This window comes from Canis aureus, chromosome 24 (genome assembly GCF_053574225.1).
Source record: "Canis aureus isolate CA01 chromosome 24, VMU_Caureus_v.1.0, whole genome shotgun sequence".
In the NCBI taxonomy this organism is placed as follows: domain Eukaryota; kingdom Metazoa; phylum Chordata; class Mammalia; order Carnivora; family Canidae; genus Canis; species Canis aureus.
The window spans coordinates 23,051,927-23,069,082 of record NC_135634.1 but is presented as its reverse complement, the minus strand read 5'-3'; the positions used below and the strand labels follow the sequence as shown (position 1 = coordinate 23,069,082).

At 33.9% G+C, this 17,156-nt stretch overlaps 1 non-coding gene and 1 pseudogene across 1 annotated transcript; both read left to right on the top strand.

Moving 5' to 3' along the window:
* Positions 1-13,727: 13,727 nt before the first annotated feature.
* Positions 13,728-13,830, top strand: LOC144296663 (U6 spliceosomal RNA). The gene has a single exon (XR_013363676.1). It is a non-coding gene; the product is annotated as a U6 spliceosomal RNA (small nuclear RNA).
* A 1,971-nt stretch (positions 13,831-15,801) lies between these two features.
* On the top strand, positions 15,802-16,860 carry LOC144296478 (L-lactate dehydrogenase A chain pseudogene; annotated as a pseudogene).
* The last annotated feature ends 296 nt before the right edge of the window (positions 16,861-17,156 follow it).

Sequence of the window (17,156 nt, the reverse complement as noted above, 5' to 3'; positions counted from 1 at the left end):
CTATGACACTGGAGAATAGGATTCCAATGTATAATTTTGTAAGTACACATTCATATCACAAGAGGCATACAGAAAAAAATAGCCAAATGAAAGAGATCAGTCCCTCCTTATCAGTAATTTACTTTAAATGTAATAGATTAAATTCTCCATCCAAAAGGCAAAGATTGGCAGAATATATTTAAATACATGGTCCAACTGTATGTTGTCCACAAGAGACTTACTTTAGATACAAAGACACAAAGAGTTTGAAAGTGAAAGGATGGAAAAAAAGTAGCAACAAAAAGAGAGTAGGTGTGGCTTTACATTACTAACCATTAAGGAAATACAAATCAAAACCACAATAAGATACTGCCTCACAGCCATTAGAATTTCTACCGTCAGAAAAGGAAGGAAGGAAGGAAGGAAGGAAGGAAGGAAGGAAGGAAGGAAGGAAGGAAGGAAGGAAAAAAAGAAAGGAATGGAAAAGAAAAGAACAAAACAGAAAAGAAAAACACACACACACACACACACACACAAACTAAACAGACAATAAGTGTTGGTGAGGATGTGGAGAAACTGGAATCCCTATACATGGTTGATGAGAATGCAAAATACTATACCCAAAACAGTGGAAAAGAGTATGGCAGCTTCCAAAAAATAAAAATAGAATTACCATATATTCCAGCAATTCCACATCTAGGTATGTACATAAAAGGATTCAAAGCAGGTTCTCAACAAGATATCCATGTTCACAGCACCATTCTTCACAACAGCGAAATGTGGAAGTGATTCAACCACCCATTGAAGGATGAATAGATAATTTAAATATAATATATAATATATTATATATATATATATATATATATATATATATATATATATATTTCCCATGGAATATTATTCAGCCTTAAAAGGGAAGGAAATTCTGACATATGCTACAACATATGAGGATATGTTGCTAAGTGAAATGAACCAATCACCAAAAGGCAACTACTATATTCCACTTATAAAAAGTATCTTGAGTATCCAAAACCATAGAGACTGAAACTAGAATGGTAGTTTCCAGGAGCAAAACAAACAGGAGAGGTACTTGGGTATTACCATTTAATAAGTATAAAGATTCAATTTTGCACGATTAAAAGAGTTCAGAGATGGATGGTGGTGATGGTTGTACAACAATATGAATGTAGTTAATATCACCAAAAGTTAAGATGGTATATTTTTGTTCTGTTTATTTTACCATAATTAAAAAAAGAAAAAAAAAAAGAAAATCGGTACACTTTCTTCTATTTCAACTCTCGACTCTATTCATGTAACAGAATTTTACACTCATACTTTTTAACATGTGAGAGTGCAGTGTCCTCCTACTTTGATTCTGAGCTCAGCATCATGACTGTCTCTATCCATTGGGACACTCACAAATATAATGCAAGCAAAGTTTCAAAAAGTGCTTGGGCAATTGAGCTTGCTACTATGATACTGTCATCACCATAAGAACATGGATGAATAAGCCTGGTGGTCCTAGGGGATGGATATAAGAGAGAAACATGGACCAAAGGTTCACCACCTAAGTTCCCCCAACTATGTCCAGCCAGGTCTGTTAGCCCCCATTTAACAATGAGAGTACTTAGAAGCATGAACTAAATAAATGCTTTTTGTTACATATCACTGAAATTGTGTGTGTGTGCGTGCTTACTGTGGACAGTTTAGAACAGTTGATCCTCATCTAATTTGAAGATGCATGGAGGAGTTTAGCTGAGTGGGCAGCTAAACTGGGCAGCTGGTTCTGGGCAGCAGAGCCACCAAGCGCAAAACAATTTTCAGTTTGCCAATTTCCAGCAAATCTGTTGATGTCTGAGCAAACTTATGCTTATTGTTTTATGTCACTGATTAGTAGCCATTAATAGCATAGGGAAGTATTGTGGCCAAAGAGATTCACAAATATAAAAGAAAAATAAATATCTTCTCTCTTTAAAGTGTCCAGCTCTTAAAAATAAAAGTAATGTGAACTTTAGATTACATTCTCATTAATATAGTTTAAAATATTAATTAAAAACAACTTTATTGTGAAACCTAAAGTAAGCCATGTCTTCTCTCCTCTTGGTCACACATGCTTTCTCTCAATGGACACCACAGTTGAATGGTGGAATGCAACAGGGCACAGAGAAAAAAATGTAAGGCCTAACAGTCCTGCTTTAATTAAGCTATTTTCAATTTACTTCTAAACATAATGACAGATTTGTATAATAATTTCAGAAGACTCACATTAAACAAATGTGAGAAGAAAATAAGAGAGCACATAGAATAAATGAAAGAATGAATGAATGAAGATAGACTTAAGAATTCTTTTAAGAGTTACACAGACCATCAAGAAGCCTTAAGAACCAATGCAATTTGGTGGTCTGCAAGGTTACATTTCCTTCTTTCTGCAAACTGCTTCAGGCCACGGGCAGTAAAGCCTGTATGTGTGCTTTATGCTTCAGCTGCCTTTACGTAGGAAAATCCTACTTCATCTTCAGTACAGATATAACCTAAAGAATCCTTTTTAGGTAATACTGATAAATACTATTATTATAGCACTATGTATTTTACCTTTACAGTATTACTCTCAAATACATTAATTCTATGGTCTTTGCTTAATGGCTACTCTCTTGTTAGAAAATAAGCTTTATGAATGTAGGAACAATGTTTCTTTGGGTACCAAAATCAGTGCCTTGCGGAGTAATCTTTTGCTGTTGTTGTTGTTCTTATTTATATGAATGTATGAATGAATTAATGTTTAAACATGTCAAGACTCAAGAAAAGTTATGGCACTCTGTTATGCCCAAATGGTCACTGATTTCTATCTTTCAATTATTCTCAGAGACATATACTAACCGCAGAAGATGATCTGACTCTCCATTTTTACTAATAGTATTCTATGAAAAGAGGCTGCTAGACTATTAAACTGACAATATTACTCTGTACCAGATTTTATTCAAACTTGAAAAAAAAACCCTTATAAGTCAGAAAAATAAATAAAAGCCATGCACAGTACCAAGTGCCCATATCTTCCCTTAATTGAAAGTCCTAGTTTTAGGGATTTCATTTATGTCATGTTTTGCTATTTTTAGTATAAATAACAACTCAACTGCTCACTAGAACTTAGAATAACTTGTTGACAGTAATCTTTGATCTCTATGTGATGTTAGTTAAAATATAAATATTCTTCAATTGTAGATACTTAATTTTTTAATTTAAATTCAATAATTTAGCATATGGTGCATTATTAGTGTATTCTTAGTTAAAGAGGCAGAGTTCAGTGATTGATATTTTAAGTTACTACTTGTCTCATTTATACCTAATCTGTTACTTAGCTTAATCCATTATTCATGAAGAAAAACTGGAAGAAAAGTGTTACTTATTTCATATGTCAATGTTATCATGAGCTGATGGATACTGCCAACTGCTGTTTGAATTTTGAATAGTTCCCTAAGAACACATTTTCAAATGGAGGTGAAGAGAGATATCATGAGTGCACAAGCAACGAGGATGAAGGGAATTCCTCCAAGGTGGGAGGGGAGTAAGTATGCAGAAAGGAAAGAGCTGAAATCACGAAACTCTTGTTGTAATTTTATACTACAGATCTACTCATAAGTATCCCCTCAATTCCCAGTCAGAAAGCACGTAGAATTAGAAGGGTTCATGTGCTCAATCCAAGGGTTCTATTCAAACATAACACCACATATAGTGGTAATATGAGATGTGAGATCAAGAGAGGCCCAGTTTCCCGTGGAAAGAATAATAGTGGGAATTCTTTGGCAAGGAATTGCCTACAAAACCCACAGATATGCTCTGTGACCCAGAAGAGCAAACCAATACACTCAGATGACTTTTTAAAGTAGAAAAAATGAATTCTAAGTGCTTAAAACCATCTAGAAACAAGTGAGGAAAAAAATGGGAACAACTAATATTAATCCATCCTCTTACCAGAAATTGATTAACAACCATATTACTGGAAAAGAGAATCTTTCAGTATCTTACATAATTTTAATAACATAGCCTTATTTTTTACAGTGAGAAATTGTTTCCTTAAATGACTATTTCTTAGTACTATACTTCATTACATGTTGAAGCTTCTTAGGTACAAAGAAAATGCCCTCACCTCAATCCATTATTATAATCAATAAGAAACTTATCACTTTTAAAATAACTGTAATTATTTTAATACTTCATAATGCTGGTATTTCTGTGGTTTCTGCAAACCACGAAAGTAATATTTTTCAACTTCAGTAGGTATGAAATAAGTTACCTTTGTTCTGAATACAATTTCATAAATTCTCCATATGGGTAAGATAAACTATTCAAATAAAACATAAGAATTTTGAAAAATCATAATGAATTTTCTTTCAGCTTCCCAGTGGCTAAAAGACATATAGAGGGGACAATCTAGGGGACAATCTAAGAGGAGTGGCAGGACAATAATGAGAACTTTAAGAAGATTACAACTTAAATCAAACAAAGATGCTTATTTGAACTATATAAGGCTGAAATAAAAGAATAACTTTTATCATTAATTCCACTGGCTAACATATAAGCAGGATATACAACTTTTCCATAAGAATTAATATGTCAAAGACATATTTATATAGTAAAGCTTTACCTGAACAATAAGAATATAGTTGTTTCACTGAATCCAAGAGTACATTAAAAGAATTATGGGCACCTGGGTGGCTCAGTGGTTGAACATCTGCTTTCAGCTCAGATCATGATCCTGGGGTTCAGGGATAGAGTCCTGCATTGGGCTCCCTACAGGGAGTCTGCTTCTACCTCTACCTATGTCTCTGCCTCTCTCTGTCTCTCATGAATAAATAAATAAAATCTTAAAAAAATGATTCACCATGGCCAAGTGGGATTTATTCCTGGGCTGGTTCAATATTCACAAATCAATCAATATGATACACTACATTAATAAAGAAAGGATAAGAACCATATGATACTCTAAACAGATATAGGAAAAATTTGACAAAAAAGAGCATCCATTCTTGATAAAAACCCTCAACAAAGGAGGGATAAAAGGAACATATTCGATGCTATAAAGGCCATATATGAAAGGTCCACTGCTAATATCATCAGTGGGGGGGAAAAACAGAGCTTTTCCTCTAAGGTCAGGAACAAGACGGGGATGTCCATTCTCACCAATACTATTTAACATGATAGTTTAAGTATTAGTTTCAGCAATCAGACAACAAAGAGAAATAAAAGCCTTCCAAATCAGCAAGGAAGAAGTCAAACTTTCACTATTTGCAAATGATGTGATACTCTACGTAGAAAGCCTGAATAATTCCACCAAAAATTTGCTAGAATTGATACACAAATTTAGTAAAATCCCAGGATACAAAATCAATATACAGAAACTTGTTGCATTTCTTCACACAAATAATGAAGCAGCAGGAAAAGAAATCAAGGAATCAATCCCATTTACAATTGCACCAAAAACATTATGATACCTATGAATAAACTTAACCAAAAAGAAAAAAGATCTGTACTCTGAAAACTATAAAACACCAATGAAAAAAAGTGAAGTTGACATAAAGAAATAGAAAAGCATGGAATGTTTTTGAATAGAAAAGTATGGATTGGAAAAACAAATATTGTTAAAAATTTTATATTACTCAAAGCAATCTACAAATTTAATGCAATCACAATCAAAATACTACCAACATTTTTCATAGAGCTAGAACAAAAAATCCTAAAATTTGTATGGAACCACAAAAGACCCCAAATAGCCAAAGCAATCTTGAAAAACAAAAGCAAAGCTGGAGGCATCACAATTCTGGACTTCAAGCTGTATTACAAAGCTGTGATCATCAAGACAGTATGCTACTGGCACAAAAACAGACATATAGATCAATGGAACAGAATAGAGAACCCAGAAAGGGATCCACAGCTGTATGGGCAATTAATCTATGACAAAGCAGGAAAGACTATCTAATGGACAAAGTTTCTTCAATAAATGATGTTGGGAAAACTGGACAGTGACATGCAAAAGAATGAGATTTGTCCACTTATACCATGCACAAAAATAAATTTAAAATGGATGAAAAACCTAAATGTGAGACCAGAAACCAGAAACCATCAAAATCCTAGAGGAGAACACAGGCAGCTACCTCTCTGACCTCAGCCATAACACCTTCTTATAAGTCATGTCTCCTGAGACAAGGGAAACAAAAGCAAAAATGAACTACTGGTACTTCATCAAGATAAAAGGCTTCTGCACAACAAAGAAAACAACAAAACTAAAAGGCAACCTACAGAGTGGGATAAGATATTTGCAAATGACATATCTGACAAAGGGTTAGTATCCAAAATCTATAAAGAACTTAATCAAATGTAACACCTGAAAAAATAAAGTTAAAAAATGGGGAGAAGATACAAACAGACATTTTTCCAAAAAAAGACATCCAAATGGCTAATAGACAGATGAAAAGATGTTCAACATCATTCATCATCAGGGAGATGCAAATCAAAACTACATTGAGATACCACCTCACATCCTCAAAATAGATGAAATTAACAACACAGGAAGCATGTTGGCAACTATGTGGAGAAAGGGGAACCCTCTTAAACTGTTGGTGGGAAGGCAAATGGTGCAGTCACTCTGGAAAACAGTATGGAGGTTAAAAATAGAACTATCCTAAGACCCAGCAATTATACTACTAGATATTTACTAAAGGATACAAAATTAGTGATTCGAGGGAACACATGCACCCTGATTTTTATAGCAGCCATATCAACAATGGCCAAATATAAAAAGATCAGAAATGTCCATTGACTGATAAATGAATAAAGAAGACATTATATATATATATATTTCATTTCATTGATTTCATTCATATGTGGAATTTAGGAACTAAAACAGATGAACAAAGGGGAAAGGAAAAAGAGAAAACAAATCGTAAGAGACTTTCGACTATAGAGAACAAACTGGAGGTTGATGGAGAGAAGTGGGCAGGGGATGGGCTAAATGGGTGATGAGTACTAAGGAAGGCTCATGACAAGCAAAGGGTTTTGTATGTAAGTGAGGAATCACTAAATCCTACTCTTGACACTAATAATACACTGTACATTAACTAGCTAGAAATTAAATAAAAACTTAAACATCAAAAAAATTGAAGTAACTGCTCAGGGGCAGTATACATGAAGGCTTGATTGGCCTATTCAATCTTCAACTAAATTGAGAACTTTCAAAATTTATAAGTTCCGGCACACTCCTGCCTTGTGTCTGTCATAGTGTCCTGCTCATGGTGAGACAATGATTATTTCATTTATAGTCAGCTTTCATACCCACAGAAATACAATATTGACAATCAGATTTGCCCAACTCTCATTTAATCTCACTTCAGTAGACAGAAGAAAAAGTTCAATTTAGAGATTAAAAATAAAAGAATAATTAGAAGAGAAATCAATACGTCAGGGAAGCCATTACAAAAATATGTATATTAAAATTTCTGGTTCAATCTAGTGATTATCTTTCTCTTTCTTTTAATTCTTCCTTAGCCTACCACAAAAATTTAACAGATGTTATATGTAATTAAGCATGTGCAAGGATTCTGAAACGTCATTGGCCTTTCATGATTGCAGTTGGAATAGAAATCAAAAACTCTGAAGCTCATGCTCTAAAAAATGTCTTTGAGAATTCTTCTTCCTGGGAAGCACTCACAGGCAGCCATCCTCTTTTCAACACCCTTATTCTCTTGTTCTCTTGCCAATAATGTTTCCTTTCCTCCTCTAAAAGCCTCAAGGAAGCCAAATTTACAAATTATCTCTTTTTTGCATACTATTCTTGGCTCTCTAAAACTATAGTTTCCTAAATTTAGACTTTACTGTGCATGCCTTTTTATACTGTTTAAATCCTACACTCTCTCTCTCTCTCCACTCACACACATGCACACACCATATTCTTGGCTTTGACCAAAGAATCATCTGTCCTTGAATTTGCTCATTTATCACTGACCCAAAGCATCCCCTATTGTCATTGTTTTCTTTTGTTTCTTCTGGTGCTATTATTAGATGGCTTTTACTTGAAATTACAGCTATTTCCCTAGTATGGCATACATTATGGCACACAATATTCAAATGATCCTTATTGTTTTGGGAAGTAGAATGGGTTTTGGGGGTTGGATTTTTTTTTTTTTTTGCTTTTTTTTTTTTTTTTTTTTGAGGGGGGGAGAAAGGAAGCTTAATAATCAGGTTGTATTCTATTCTGTTCAAGTTAATTGCCTCCTCTGACCTAAGGGATGGGGATGGGGTAGTGCAGAGACAGCTAACCATATGACTATGAAATTGATAGTCATTATTGCCTAAACATAATATTGTAAGGCTTTGCCATCTTGCTGAAAACTGAAGCAGCTTCTTTAGTGTGAGCTGAAGTGGGTCAACCAGGAGTAGTATGCCTGAGAAAAAAAGGAACACCCCAAAGCACAGCTTCCAATAATGTATCCCTGCTGGGAAATCAGAACATTAACTATAGAGCCCTGGCTATTACAATCAGAGATAAAATGGGTATTTTTGATCTATAGCTATAGGCTGATTGTGAGGGAAAAAAGCAGGATTTCAAAGACTCAGGTTCTACCAACACTGGCTGCAATTTCAAATCTAAGAAAAATCTTTAGAGCTAATAATATAATTGTGTTAGAAATTTCTGTACACAAAGGCCACTATAATATTCCAAGTGGAATCTTAAAAAGAATAATATATGTTCCTCAGTTATATTCACTTTTTGATTATTCAAATTAAAGAAAATAAATCTATTTCTGCTAAAATTTCTGCTACAATAAGTTATAATTCTATTAATATGGCTGTATATCATAGGCACAGATTTGTATATATACAAAGCAGGATGAAATTTTTAAAAGTTTAATAGGAATTTTAAAAACTCTTTTGTTACTTAATATTTGATGTATCTGGTAATGATTGACAGATGAAGAGTTTAAAATGACCTGTATCTCTTCATTGTTTTAATTTTATCTAGTTTTATTGATTTGTCCATTAAAGTTTTCTTCTTCAATGCAACCATTTCTGAAAAATAAATCCATAATATGCCATAAAACCACAGGTTCAAAGCATGAAGTATAATATAGAGGGCTTAAATACGAAAATTCTCATCTATAAAAAACCTTGTTGAAATTGTCTCCCATTTAAGATTTTCCCAAATGACACACCAATTTCCAAAGAGACACAAAGAGCAGAACCCCATCTCAAGTCCCACCACAAGATGTCTTTAGGACCATTAAGCACAACTGCTTTGCCTGGATGGACTAGAATGCTATTTTGTTTCCTCCGAATTTTGAGCATTACTGGTTGCTTGAATCTCACATAACTAAGGATATGTATATTATAAAGGAAAAGGAATCAAATATAAAATTCCTATTCCTTTTACTGATTCTCAGATATGTTAACATGCCAATGTGACAAGTAGTTAATATACTTCTCTTTCAAAGTTAATTACAAATAACCAGCCCAGTTAATTACAAATAACCAGCCCAGCCCATATTTTAGTGGAAGATACAGATAATGTAACCTGAATCAGGCTCTCACTAATTAGATTTTCTACTGAGAGATAGAAAATAAAAAAAAAATCATTGATATCAGAGTTTGGGACCTCATAACTGACATTATCCAAAGAAAATTTTAAGGCACCTAGATTCCAATAAATGACATAAAAACATCAGCATCAACTAAATCTTTGGTAAAAATTTTTTTTAAATGAAATATAACATATCTACATAAAAATGCTCAATGAATTATCATGAAGTAAGGGTATTCATATAATCAGAAATTACATCAAGAAAAATTATATTTACATATTTATATCCAGAGACCTCTTCCAGTAATCATCAACTCTTTTTTTCCAAGATAATTAACTACTCTCCAGACTTATAACCCATTTATTAGTAGGACCTAATTTTTCAATTTATGTATGTGGAATTATATGGTCAGAATTTGCTGCATAATTTGAGATACTCAGTCCAAAATGAAAAGCTGGGGTGCTTGCTCAAAATACATTAAGAACTTCAAGATGGTGATAGTAAAACATTAAGCCAAGTGGCGGCCCTGTGCAACTACAGTAGTTGCATACTCACAAAGCCAACTCTGTATACATCACATATTTTTATATTTGTGTAGTTTTTCCCTCTCATTTAATTGTGAAATTCATCAACACTGTTCTAAATTGTGTGCTTTTATTTCTTCATTGGTATTATAGCATAGTTTGCCATTATGTGAAAATAATTTATCTATCATCTCTATGAAAATTTGTGTTGTTTCCAATTATGAGCACACTGATATTGTCAATAATTAAAATTTTAGAGTTCCCTGGGTGGTGCAGTCGATTAAGCACCCAACTCTTGGTTTAAGTTCAGGTCATGATCTCAGGGCCATGAGGTCACGACCCACATTGTGTTCCAAGTTCAGCAAGGAGGCTGCTATAATTTCTCTTTCCCTCTTCCTCCACCCCTCCCTGAGCTTGCTCTGTGTCAAATAAATAAATCCTTAAAAATAAATAAATTAACATTTCCTTTAAAAAATAATTAAACATTTAAACAATTTAAAAACTGTTAAGATAATTAAACAAAGAAGCCATTAGATTAAGGTCCCTCTAATTTCCTAGCAACCTAAGTAAGGAAACCCAAATCTAAGCATGTAAATATGTCAAAGTTAAGAAATCAAACTTAAGGACAACCAATCACAAACAGCCCCACTAGGTTTTCCCAAAAAAGGAAACTCCTTAAGCTATAGTCAATGAAATACATCCCTTGCTTTGCTTCCACATCTTGTCTGTAAACATTATTCCCCTATTGCCTAAGGGTGGAGTGCTCCTAACCACTTCCAGTTTGGTGCTTCCCAATTCAAATCTATGTTTGGCCAAGTAAACTAAAAAAATTCTAATATTGCTCAAATTATCTTTATCAATAGTCTTGTGCATATATTTTGGTGGATATTTGCACCTATTTCCACTGGGCTTTTACTGAAGAGTAGAATTTCTGTATATAGTGAATCTGTAAATCACATCTACTAAAATTGTATTTAGTAGATATTGCCAAACAAATTTCCATGGTTTTGGAATGAGTTCAAACTCTCATTATTCCTAACTTGGCGGTTGATTTGATAATGAATTACTTAACTTCATCTTGCCTTCCCTGCAAATGTTAAATTAATCATATGATTTTTTAAATTTATTTTATTAATGTTAAAATATCATCCTATATATAAATCTTACACGAAACTTGCACTCCTGCAATTAACCCTGATTGGTTATGATGTATTACCCTTTTTACATAGCACTGTACTTATTTAGCTAAAATATTGCCTAGGATTTTTGAATCTATGTTTATGGATAAAACTGACGAATAAGCCAACTTTCTTGTAACTTCCTTTCCAGGTTTTATAGTAATGTTATTATGTACTCATAAAAAACATTGTATGATTCTCTTCAAGAGTATCAAGTAAAATGTCAAGTAAAGAATATTGTAATGCTTGGTATTTATTTTGCGTTGTTAAATTAACAATTGAAACCTTCTGGATCTAGATTTTTATTTTTGAGAAAACTTTTGATACAAATTCAATTTCTCTACCAGATATTAGATTACATGTATTTTTTAAAAATATTTTATTTATTCATGAGAGACACAGAGAGAGAGAGAGAGAGAGAGTTGAGATACAGGCAGAGAGAGAAGGAGGCTCCATGCAGGGAGCCGACATGGGACTCGATCCTGGGTCTCTAGGATCACACCCTAGGCTGATCACACGCTGGCTGATCACACCCTGCAGGCACTAAACCATTGAGCCATGCAGGCTGCCCAATTGCATGGATTTTTAATTTCTCTTTTAGTTAGTCACAATAGATGTGTTTTTCTAAATTTGACACATATGCTCCAAATTTTGGTCTTTCTTTTCCAGACACTTTCCAGGAGTTTATCACTTTTTTAAGCTATTTCAAATAACTATGTTTCTGCTTTGTTGAGCCCATCTCAAGTAAATTTAATTTCAGTTTTATTAATTGATGCTCTTATTGCTACTATGTTTTCCCTTTTACTTTATGAAATTAATTAGTTCTATTTTCTCATTATGTTTTCCAGATATAGGATGAGGTCATTAAATGTTATGTATTTTCAACATATGCATATAAAACACAGCTCTACTTATAGCCCACAAGATTTGATTACCACTTATAATCATTCAATTACAAATATTTTGTAATTTCTATGAGTGTTCTTTGATCTATGAATTTCTAAACAACTGAGGATTTCAAGTTGACTTTATTCCCATTTAAGAAATACTCTGCTATTCCTTGAAATTGTCGAGTCTTTATTTATGGTGCAGTGTTTAGTCAATTTTGATTAATTATTCACACACATTTGAACACCTTGTGTACTCTTTAAATGTTGATTGAATGCTATTTCTCTACTTGTCAGTCTTGCTAATTTCGTCCTTCATATTTTCTATATTCTTATTGATTTTCTATATTTATTTGCTCCATGAACTTTGAAGAAAGCTATGTTAAAAAAAAAAAAAAGAGGATGATCCAGTTCTAGTTATCTCCTAAAGGATATAACATTTAATTATTAATTATAGGTTAAAATATGTTAAGAGAAATATTTAAAACAATTGGGAGAGACCTAAAAATAAGGGAAAAACTAGGGAGGATTTAATTTTTGAGTGATGGTAATTCACTGATTAATCCAGCTTTTTATCACCTTTTCCCTTGTAGTCTATAAAGTACACGGCACCTCAAAATACAGAAGATTAGCTTATTGATATGATATATCAAATAACAAAATTCAGAGGTCCCAAAGCAGATATAAACTAAGAAAGTCCTGGAATATAAAGAGCTACAGAGGATTGTGCCTTACATCTGGATATAAACACCCCTCAAAACTATGAATGCCCCATGAATAGTGCTTGGTTTGGAAAGATTCACAGTATTCCAAAGGAAAGCAAGCGGTAGAAGGTTTAAAAAGCTGATATTTCTGCTGGCCACCAGGGCAGAAGAGAAAGAGTTTGGAGTTTGAATAGCACAAGTTAGGGAAGCAAAGTGCACACTCTGAGGTTTCATTTAAAAGCATTCCAAAAGGTCCATGCTTAGAAGAGACTGTGTCCCAGAATTAAGGGACTCATTGAGAACAAAGAGTAAAACTGAAACAGACTTATCTGATGTATCTCCAGACAAAAAGGATCAGTTTTTAATTTATCTGACTTCTGGAACAAAACTCAACACTGTTAAAAGACAGATAACAAAATTCAGAGTCTTTATAATGTATATTCGCTGATAAGCAAAATAAATATAAAGTTTTTTAACACATAAAGACACAGGAAAATGACAGCCATTGTTCAAGATTAAAAAAAAAAAAAGAAACCTAACCACACAAAACAAAAAAACAAGCCCAGAGATGACTCAGATGTTTCCAATATTGAAATTAACAGATAAAAATTTTATATTCCCTGTTGTAAATACAATCAATAACATAAGTGAAACCAAGATTAAAATAATTGAATAGATTTAGAATCCTAGCATTGATATGGTTAATGTAAAAATAATTATGTTGAAATTCTAGAAGGGACTATTACAATGCTTGAAATGAAAAATTCATTAAATAGGCTTAATAGAAGATGAGAGAGGATGACAAAATGATCAGTGAAACTGTAGACAGATTAATATCCAATTTGAATAATAGGGGAAATATTTTTTTTTAAGTAGTTTTGTTTTTGTGCTTACTTCAGCAACACATATACTAAAACTAAAACAATGCAGAGATTAGCATGGCCCCTGCACAGGATGACACATAAATTTGTTCAGTGTTCTATATTTTGAAAGAAACAAAAAAACAAAGTTAGTTCTGTTTTGACATGTGAGGTAACATTAAGTGGTCCAATATGCATGTAATAGAAACCAAGAAGTAACTCTTTGTAAACAGACTGACGATTTTTACTACAGAAATATAATGGACATTCTTTGCTTTAAAATTGCTTTTTAGGAAAACAAATCTGGTCTGTCTTCATTTCTTTCTTTTTTTTTTTTTGTCTTCATTTCTTATTGAAAAAAATAAAAGCCAAAATAGTAAAATAAGAACAACAAAAACAAAAACACTTGGCTTATGGAGTAAGTGAATTTGGAAGAAGGGGAAGTAGTCATATAGATCTCTTTTTCGTGGGTTGCTTTTAACAAAGTATTGAACTGAAGAGAATCAAAATGTAAATGCCTTCCTTTGAGAATAGTATTTCTCTATACATCATGGTAATGATGTATATATACATATATGTGTATGTATGTATGTTTATACATATATTTCTCCTTCGTAATCTCCATAGTAATACTCCTTGGGATTTTTAAAAGACCATTTTACTTCCAGTCATATAATATTACATGTAAATTGAAAGACTGGGCACAGTAAATATGAGTAGGAAATTTAATGTTTACATTTGGAGAGTTGTTAAAGTTTTGCTGGTATTTTTTTTCTTATTTGATTTAAGTTATGAAGGTTGGCATTTCCCATTTTATAAGCTAACATGGAGATTAAGAAATGTAATAACTAAGGTAAGCACATACTTTAGTATCTAAGCCAAGATAGTTTTTAGAGTAAAAGTAGGTGCTATTAACATATTCCTCAGAGTAACATACAAAAACTAAGACTATCCAAGAAAATTGGGATATATGGTCATCGTATTATAGTATTCATTCTATAACTAACATATTTTTGTCATCAATATGAAGTTCCTAAGTATGTTACACATCTATTACCATAATTCTAAAGATTTTAAACATTAAAATTTTCTTCATTAGATTCATAGTGAGTCTTTATATTCAGCTAGTATTTGCTTATAAATTTTCCGTTGGGGGCACCTGGGTGGCTCAGTGGTTGAGCGTCTGCCTTTGGCTGAAGTCGTGATCCCGGGGTCCTGAGATCGAGTCCTACATCGGGCTCCCTGCATGGAGCCTGCTTCTCCCTCTGCTTATGTGTCTGCCTCTTTCTCTGTGTCTCTCATGAATAAATGAATAAAATCTTAAAAAAGAAAAGAAAGTTCTCTTCTTTAAAAAAATAATAAAATAAAATAAAATAAATTTTCCTTTGTTAGCCAATTAGATGTGTTATATCATATACACTGCCAATTAATATATACAGGTAGCACTGACTCTATACCAAGTGCTGTTTTAAGTGCTTTAGTTATATTAGTTAATTTAACCTTGTCAGCAATCCAATGCTTAGTTATTATTACTAAGTCATTCTCCAGATGAGAAAACTAAGGTATTGGCTAACTGTTGCTCATGGTTCCACTGGACTATTCCATAACCTGAACCCAGGCTTTCCATTTGCCTAAAGATTGTGCCTCTTCTCTACCAGAACAATACCATCTATCTATCCATCAATGATAAAGCAAGATCTCTGACATTTTATTCCTGAGAGTCAATTTCATTTTTATTTGTTGTTAAATATTTTATTTATTTATTTGAGAGAGCAAGAGTGCACACCAACAAGGGGAAGGGCAGAGGGAGAGGGAGAAGCAGACTCTGGTGAGCAGGGAGTGCAACATAGGGCTCCATTCCAGGACCCTGGGATCATGACCTGAAGGTAGGTGCTTAACTGAGTCACCCAGGAGCCCCTTTATTTATTTTCGAATATTTTATTTTTAAGAAATCTCTACTCCCAACTGGGGGCTCAAATCCACAACCCTGATATCAAGAGTCTCATGTTCCACCAACTGAGTCAGCCAGGCACCTTTCAATTTTGTTTTTAGAAATAATAGACTAGGAGTTGGAGCCGCTGCTGCCACTCACCACCCAACGTGCACTCCTGATTCCTTTTGGTTCTAAGTCCAAAATGGCAACGATCAAGGATCAGCTGATTCAGAATCTTCTTAAGGAAGATCATATCCCCCAGAATAAGATTACAGTTGTTGGGGTTCGTGCTGTCAGCATGGCTTGTGCCACCAGTATTAATGAAGGACTTGGCAGGTGAACTCACTCTTGTTGAAGTCATGAAAGACAAATTGAAGGGAGAGATGATGGATCTCCAGCACAGCAGCCTTTTCCTTAGAACACCAAAAATTGTCCCTGGCAAAGATAATAATGTGACTGCAAACTCCAAACTGGTTATTATCATGGCTGGGGCATGTCAGCAAGAAGGAGAAAGTTGTCTTAGTTTGGTCCAGCTTAAGGTGAACATCTTTACATTCATCATTCCTAATATTGTCAAATACAGCCCAAACTGCAAGTTGCTTATTGTTTCCAATCCAGTGGATAACTTGACCTATGTGGCTTGGAAGATAAATGGCTGTTCCAAAAACCACGTTATTGGAAGTAGTTGCAATCCGGATTCAGCCCGGTTCCATTACCTAATGTGGGAAAGGCTGGGAGTTCACCCATTAAGCTGTCATGGGTGGGTCCTTGGAGAGCATGGAGACTCCAGTATGCCTGTATGGAGTGGAGTAAATGTTGCTGGTGTCTCTCCAAAGAATGCACCCTTAGGCACTGATGCAGATGAGGAACAGTGGAAAGAGTTTCACAAACAGGTGGTTGACAGTGCCTATGAGGTGATCAAACTGAAAGGCTACACTTCCTGGGCCATTGGACAGATGTGGCAGATTTGGCAGAAAGTAGAAAGTATAATGAAGAATCTTGGCGGGTGCATCCAATTTCTACCATGATTAAGGGTCTCTACAGAATAAAAGATGTCCTCCTTAGTGTTCCTTGCATCTTGAGACAGAATGGAATCTTCGATGCTGTGAAGGTGACTCTAACTCCTGAGGAAGAGGCCCGTTTGAATGAGAGTGCAGATACACTGTGGGGAATCCAAAAGGAGCTGCAGTTTTAAAATTTTCTAATGTTCCATGTCACTGTCTAGACTACAAGATTTTAGTTGGAGGTTGTGTATATTGTCCTTATTATCTGACCTGTCACTCAAGTAGTAATATTAAAATGGCCTAAGAAAAACATCAGTTTCCTAAAGTTACAAATGGGAATGGTTCACAAAACCCTGCAGTTATATCCTGATGCTGGATGATACCTGTCTTGTGTAGTCCTAAATTGGTTAATGTAATATAGTTTTACTATCTCAGAGGCACCACTGCCAATGTCACATATGCTGCAGTTACTCCTCAAACCAGTGTATTTACTGTGTTTTGTAACTTCTGATTCCTTC